Source organism: Tribolium castaneum, chromosome 10 (assembly GCF_031307605.1).
Source record: "Tribolium castaneum strain GA2 chromosome 10, icTriCast1.1, whole genome shotgun sequence".
Classification (NCBI taxonomy): domain Eukaryota; kingdom Metazoa; phylum Arthropoda; class Insecta; order Coleoptera; family Tenebrionidae; genus Tribolium; species Tribolium castaneum.
In genome coordinates, this window is record NC_087403.1 from 8,635,295 (window position 1) to 8,644,064 (window position 8,770).

The window sequence follows — 8,770 nt, forward strand, 5'->3', positions numbered from 1 at the left end:
ACCCCTTGTGATTAATTATTAGGTTATAAATGAATAATGAGGCAAGCATGTGCGACCAAATCCATAAAAGTTTGATGCGTCAAAATATAAAAAGCGAATTCGGTGTTTAACCGTTAACTACGCCCCCTCACGTTGATGACGTGACTGGCCAGGTAACCTGCTCCCGTACGTGACCTGCTGTAGCCCAATTTGCAATCTTCTCTAATAAATTCCCCAGCAGAGGAAGGAGATAATGGAAGCGGAAATGGGTATATTCACCGTGTTATTTTTAAAAGTAATAACAGCAATAACTAGTCCAGCTTCTACGCGACTGTTAAAAAACAGTCAATGACTGTTCGTTTGTTTATGGACGTGTCCTGTATTCATGTGATAATAATAATAATATTGTTAATACGTTTATTAGATGGGATATGTGAAATAATGCTGTCTCTTGTAAAAAACTCAAAGCAGACGCCAGTTGTAATGATTCATGTATCAGCACTATAAGTGCACTTCCTGTCCTGTCCAGGCAATAAATTTTTCACATAAAATTACCACCTTTTGATTAATTGCAGATCAAAACCACCAGACTTTCGCTCGAAAATGAAAGTTATCTAAGCATTGATGTTATTGTATTTTCTGTATTTTGCATTCAAACCTGGTCGCCAGATGCGCTAGCTTTTCATTATTACAACAAGACATTTGGGTCCAGATGTCAGTCAATCAGGTAAAAATAAAATCAAAGTTTTTAATTGCTTTTTTGCAGTATCTCGCAGTATAATTAGGGAAATCATCACTTGTACTTGAACTTGAATCGCCAAATCAAATTAACTCACTCTGTTTGAAGTCCCAGCACTTTTATTATTGAGTTAATAACAAATGCATACACGCTAACACTAATATTGGCCTTTGCAGACGGAATTGATAGAATTTTCAATAGCAGAATCAGTTCTATACATACTGCATGATCTTATCATTTAATATTTGAACAGAAAATTCAGTTGAGTTCTGCAACTTAAATGGAAGGAAGGGAAACGCGCCCAATTGCATCATTTGCATTGTTTTCTTTTAAAATCAATGATTTATTAAACAAGGTTCAATCATTTTTTCTGTCACATAAGGGGTGGAAATGCGACAAAGTAATAAAGTGGACACTCCCTATACAGGGTGGTCCAGCCCAGCTCACGTATTAGTAAAGTTGGACTTTGCAGACGTTATTTATACTCCAGAATGCATTCTAGGAAAATATTTTTGATTATAAGAAGGTCACAAAAAACGTATGACGTCATAACAATTTTTAATGACATGCTATTATTGTTTTGTACTCGATAAGCTGCCCTTTTAGGTTCTTACGTGTCCCTTAATACCTTTATATTTTTAAAAATTAATACAAAATGCCAACAGTGCTCTTTAACATTCAGAGAACTTGAAATTGATGGTATTTTAATAGCAGTTTCATTCGATTTCATTTATTTTTAAGCAGCGACAAAGATGAAAGCAAAAAAATCAGAAAACTTTGCACAACATACGTTTTTCAAGCTTTTAAGTTGGTTTCTGAATTAAAATTTCATAGTTCCTGCAAGATTTAGTTTTGCATTTTCAAACCTTTTGCATATTTTTCAGCTAAAAAACTCAGCTATTTCGCAAAAATATGCCAAAACATGAGAAAATTCATTTATAAAAAGTTTATGTTCTTATTAAACCAGGCTAAAATTTTGGTCAATAATACCAACATTTTTACTCTTTTCGTGAGTTTCAGTACCTTTGTAAGCACTGACATTTTTTTTTTTCAAAAAGTCTTGATAAAAACTATCAAAAAAGTACACAGTTATGCTAAAAATGATGGCAGTGAATTTGCATTTTCCGATGGTTTAAGCACGTTTTATCAAAAAAATTCTATAAAACCGGCTACAAAATTATCAACTTATACCGAAACACGTGTGATTTTTGACTGTTTCACGTAACTCAGTTCATTTTAAGGAGAAATTAAAAGCAAGCCTTAAAATCACAAAAATTATTGATGTTGGTCGCCCTTGAGCAAACCAAAAAATTCCGTCAAGATGATTTTATTTTTACTTATTGCAAGCTGCTAAGATCATTTCTAAACTATTTGTTTTTACGAGATTCCGCTAAAACGAACCGAAAACCACCAAATCAAAATAACATTTTTGCATTTTGCGTAACTTTTAAGTAAGAAACTCAACTGTTACATAAAAATGTCCTCAAAAGATGAGCCGGAATATCAGCAAACTAGTTATAAAATGGAGTATTTGGTATTTTCGAAATTGCTTTAAACCGGGCTGGAAGTAGATCGAAAATGACATTAGTTTTGCTTCTTTCGCGCATTGTGAACACACAATTTTTGCAAAATTTCGTTAAAAACAAGCCGAAAATTACGAAATTAAGCTAAAATATGTATATCTTTTGACTGCTAAAACTGAACGCAGTGAAAAATAGCCTAATGATACGAAGTTCATGATATTTTAAATTATATAACTTGATTTAGTGCATTTTGTAACAAAACATCTCAAAACACGCCTAAAAATCACCAAAAAGTAGATAAAAGTTTACGATGTGTTGGTGTTTCACTCGATTTAGTCCCTTTCTGAGGATCAAAATTTTGGTAAAAATTTTTCTAGAACTCTAATATGCAGTGATTTATTAGAAATCAAACAATAACTGTTATTACAACAGAAATGTTAGCAAATTGCGCTAAAAATTGTGGTATTTTTTTAATGTTACGCACGTTTTAGCATCTTTGTCAATTAGAAAACCAAAATTTTCGCAAAATTTTGCATATTTTTTTGGAAAAAAATCTGCTGAAACTGTTTAAGAACACATTAAATTCTATCGAAAATGATGATGTTTAAGACTGTCGCATTCGACTTCAGTTTTTAAATTTTGCAGCTTTTCATTTTGGTTATTTTAAACGGGAACCCCTGTTTATTTTTACATCGTTCGATGCGGAATTAGAAAACGATCATATTTTCTCTTACAGTCCTAACGTAACTCTCAATATATTCGGGGTTATTTGTCAAAAAACTTGTTTTGTCAACTACTTTTTAAAGACAAATTTAATGAATAAACGGCGAAAATGGTTTTTACCCTGTTTATTTTTACATCATTCGATGCAAAACTGAAAAACAAACATTTTTTATTATCATAATCTTAACGTAAATCCTAACACATTTGGCGTTATTTGCCGAAAACGACACACGACTAATGATTAAAGTCGAACATGATTAAGGTTTTTGGCAAATAACTCCGAATGTATTAGGATTTGCAATAGAGGTCTGATAATAAAAAACATTCCTGTTTTAATCACGCATCGAATGATATAAGAATAAACATGGTTGGAGCTACTTTTGAATTTTCGTCATTAAATTTGTCATATGAATAATTGAAAAAACAAGTTTTTGGTGAATAAATCCGGATGTGTTAGAATTTACGCTGGGGTTGTATAAGGAAAAATGTTCGCTTTGTTATTCTGCATCGAATAGTGTAAAAATAAACAAGGGTTCCCATTTGAAATAAGCAAAATAAAAAGCTCTAAAGTTAAAAAAGTTTCGAAGTAAGTTGTGAACAACCTGTAGTAATTCAGATCAATCAAATTTAATGAATAAGTCTGTTAGACCTTGTTTAACACATATCTAGTAATAATGTTATCAAGAAAGCACTGTTGGAATTTTTCATTAATTTTTCAAACAGAGTTGTAAAACGAATTTTTAGGTTTTTATTTTTTTAGCAGTAATCCCTGACCCGTTTGAATTTTTTTAGGAATATGGAAGGAGCTAAAAGGGTATCCCAATGAGAACAAAAAAATAACAGCTTGCCATTGAAAAAACTCTGTAGGTACACTGTGTATAATCAAAAATAATGCGACTTAGGGTATACCTAAATAACATCTACAATATATCAAAAGTCCAAATTTAATAATAACTAAGCTACAGAAAAGGGGAACTGGGTTAGACCATCCCTGTATAGTGATCTCTGAATTACCTTTAATTAAAAACTTCAAAAGATTTTATTATTAGATTCCGGATTTTTCAGGCATTGTGGCGCAATCAGCCGTGTGGTTTTGTCAGTAAATGCACAATGCATCATATAAAGCACAGATGGATGATTTATGAAAAGAGTAAATTCAATTTGAGAACTCATTGACAATATTATCATAAAACGGGCTTTGTCAACTCTATAACCGAAAAGAGTGAGTGGCCAAGCGGACGTAATACAAACACAACGGGAAAAATAATTCTTGGTATTAATTTATTTTTATCTTATAAATGACATACAATTAATTGCTTATTAATTAAATGTGAGATATTTTTATCGCAAAAATTGTACCGCGAAACAAACAAATAGTTTTCTCTCCGAATACGATTTTATATTTTTGAAATTTGATATTCAACCGACGCATCTTATTTCTACAACGTTATATAAATATTTAATATGAATGTCTTATTGTGAAAACAACAATAATGCATATTTTTGATTCAAATTGAAGAGCTTTTCGTTGGATTTTGTATTGTTATCGGGATTTAAATTGCGTCGTGCACTGCTATTTTTCTCCCATTTTCAGTCAACAAAGATATGAGAAATTCTTAGAGTGGGTAATTGCTTCATCAGTTTATTTTTCTGAAATATTCTAGAACAAATTTTTGATTAATTCCAACTGTACCGTTAAAACTTTATTTTTACACTATTTGGTAGAAAGAGAATTTGTTAGTTGTTTTTGTGGGGATCGAAAGGTCAAACCTCAAGTCCTTTGTTTAAAATTTATTTCGCCCTACCCTGACCGTAATCAACCCCATATGCCATCGACTTTTGAAAATTGGCACAATATCTATTATTCAGTGTTTCGTGAGTGCGGAAAGAAATAATTTTGTTACGCTTCCAAGAGATTATTTTAAAATGTCGTGTGGGTGGCGTCGTTGATAACATCGTTTTAAAACAATGCGACAATTAGTTTTTCTAATTGAGGATCTGTCTTCAAAATAAATAATGGATTATTTAAAGCCAAGTCGTTTATTTTTGCCGTGAAATGAAATATACATATGGAACGCACCCTTAACTGCATTTTTTGTATAGAATTACAGGGTTTGAATATGAGTGATGGTTATCTTTGTATTTTTAATGTGGGTAGAGTTGTGCGTGTCTCGAAATGTAAACAGTTAAGACACCTCGACATTGCCATAGTTTGAAACCAGTCTTTGTATACGAAATTAATGAGCTGCATTGCAAAAACTATTACAGTTAAACAATAGAATTGATTGACTTAAAATTTTTACACACAGGAATTCCAATGGATTATTATTACTTAATCGTTAATTATAAATTCAGAAAAAACACACGTGACTGATACATTACACCAGAATTCAAAGTTAGGCAAACTATAAATCTCGTATAAACATTGTTTCATTACTGTAAACAAGTTCTTTAAATCGTCTTCGTTTCTGCAGAGTTTATAAAACCTAATGAAACAATATCCGGATTTTTTTGTTGTTTGTCTGCTTTACCCGGAACACTATTAATTAGCGACAAGTCCGACAAATATTTTCCCCAAAGAATTCTTTATACCCACTCTCATCAAACGTAATGTCAACTAATTGATTACGGGCGGTCGAAAAATCAAACTTTTAGCAGGTTTATAAAAACCAAACTACAGTGGAACACTATAACAATTTTAAAATTAAATTAAATTGGCTACCAGTCATCGAATTTGTTGTTGCAAGGTTAAATCAATCAAAATTTAGAACGGTATAGTTTACTTTACGTTTGTGGTTTTTGGACGTTTTTCGACACAATTTAGCGAAATAAATTAACAACAATTTACTAAATTTTGGACAAAATTTTGCAAAACATTTGTGTTTCAGGTTGAAAAAGTTCTGAAACGCTTTGAAAAAGCAAGAAACGTTTGTTATTTGACCCATTTTGTTATTTTTTGATTACGGATTTCGCGCAATGAGTATCTGATTGAAAAATGTACTGAAACCTTAAAAAAGTTTAAGAATAATGCAATAGTGAAAAACGCCGCAAATTTGACCATAGTTTGGGTGTTTTTTTATTGTTTTTGAATAAAAAAATGTATAAAATACACAAATTGGTGTTTTTTGGGAGATTTTGTGTGGAGTCAAAAACGTGGAAAGGAAAAACAATGTTATTTTGAAATAGAATTTTTTTTATTAAGAATTTCTAGAAATATGATATTTTTGAATTGAAAAATTGACTTACATGCTTGGAAAATTTAAAAACAATGTTTTTTCTTTTGGTGCTTTTTGATGAAATTTGGTGAAAAAATAGAGTATCATATTAAAAAAGTGGTAAAACGCTAGAAGAAAAAAGTTTTTAAACTTAATTTGATGTTTTTTGTTTTGTGTTTTTCGACTTAATTTGGCAAAATGATTTGTGCAAATAAATATTTGCATTTTAGGTTAATTCAAGAAAAGATCGGAAACACTAATGAACGTAAACGTAAGAATGTAAAACAACTTTTTTCTCGAACTAAAAAATTATTTGAAGCCAAATGATTTCATTCCGTTCAAGAACTGAAGAAAGAAAACTTAAATTTTTTAGCAATACAAAATATTTCAATCAAATTTCAATCTTTTTACCATATTTCGGAACAAAATTTTGTCTGATTTGTCTAATAAGGTCTAAAATTTTCAAAAAAAATTCGAACTCTTACATCTAATAATAATAAGGCCACCATATATTGAACTTAACTTGCATGGTTAAATCAATCACACATTTTTGGCTTCAGTCTACATTAAATTTGAGGTTTTTAAACGTTTTTTGACGAAATTTAAGGAACTAAATAAATTCCTAGTTTAAAAATGACCGATTCTCTAAATTTTAAACGAAATTTTGCAAAACATTTGTGTTTCAAGCTAAAAAATTGCCGAAGCGGTTCGAAATTGGAAAAAGATTATCTTTTCGAATATCGCGATATAGGTGCGATATAGGCAAAAAAAAATAAAATTAAGCTTTTTGGTTATTTATGTATTTGTGAATTTATTAGATTTAGATTATAACTGTATAAAACAGAAGTATAAAAAGGGTCTATATCTATATTTTTTGTGGCCACATGCACTTCGCCTTATAGAGGTTCCACTGTACTTTAGATTTTAGAAGATTTTAAAATTCCAGTTTAAATTGCTTCGGTGTCACCCCCTCAGTTGTAGTGTGATAAATGGATGCGATTATTTGTCGTTATGGATAGGAAAATCGTCGCTGTTTGATTGCTTCAATTAATTAATTGATTCGTGATTGGTACTTTACAACTAAACATAGACGACACCATGTGATTGGTTTTGCACTTGTTTTAAACATGCTTTGTGTTTTTTCCCTTTCACAATATCGGAACTCGTGACAGTTTATTGGTATTATCAGTAAAAATTAATTTCGTTTATGTCATAAACATAAAAGTCGGCGTGACCTTTTATCACACAAATTTACTGTCACATATTGGAATCTGTAAAAAATCAAAGAAATTTATTGAAATTTGAAAAAATCAAGTCAGATATCGACTGAAGAACTGGCGTAATTCGACGTGACTTTTATTGAAGTACTTACAGGAAGCAATATCTCAGCGAAGTTTTCTCAAGTTTGGGTATAATAAAATGATAAAAACACTCCGAATAGTTGGGCGAATTCGGTTGTAAAGCTCGGCAAAACGAGAACGATGAAAGAGGTAAATAAGTAAACAGTTTATTTAATTTGTCCTCTAGATATGTGAAAATAGTTGTTCTCGATTCGGCACAGTAAATTAACATCAACAGTCATTAAGTCGAAATTAAAAACAATCCCATTGTGTTTCATTTGAAGTGGAACAAGAGTGACGCTAAAAAAATAAATAAAAACAATGTTATAGTCAAGTTAAAACCCTATCGATGAAACGTTAAATGCCTATGTATAGAGTACAGTCACTCAAAATGAAAATGATGCGTCCATAACGAAAAACAATAAATAACATCAATTTTAGCTTAATTGGGTGGCTTATCGCTCTGTATTTAACAAAATTTTGCGAAATAGTTTTTCAATAAGGCCAAAAATAAGGCAATTTTGGATTTAAATTTGTGAACTTCTGGTCTCTTCTAGCAAAATCTTAGGAGGAACATTAAGATTTTAGCTCTAAAGCGTGCTTAAATGCTCAAAAAGGCAAAATACAGTTTGAACCAAAAGTAACACACACAATTCATATCTTTATTGTTATTAGTCATTTTTCAATTTTTCAGTCGCTTTTATTTTTTAATTGCTACATTTTGCCATTATTGAGACATTTATGTCATTCGTTTTTGAGTTGTGACATCACTCTTAATTTTATTATTGACAACCGATAGACACTTTTGTTCCCTGTTTTAGATAGTACACATCTATCTTTTTCGGTAATAAAAAAATGAAATTAAAAATCAAAAAAAGAAATTTAATAAAATTAAAAAAATATTGACAATGAAATATAATTTGTTTTATACCTTTTTGATTTTGACTTGTTTTATACGCGGCAATTGTTTATATTTTTGTATAATTAACATGAAAACACTTAATGTGACCTCTAAATACAAATAAATAACAAAAAACAATCACCCCTTATAAAATAAAGCAAGAACAAAAAGATAAAATTCCGTGTAATACCCTGAATAACTTTTTTATTTTGTTTTATTTTTCTGATTTTTTTTGCTTTATTTTTTAAATTTTTTATGCTTACTAGAAAGATAAAAAGGTGTACTTTCTAACAAACTAATCAAAAAGGTCAGTTACTCAAGAACGAATTACGTCAGAAATGTCATTATTA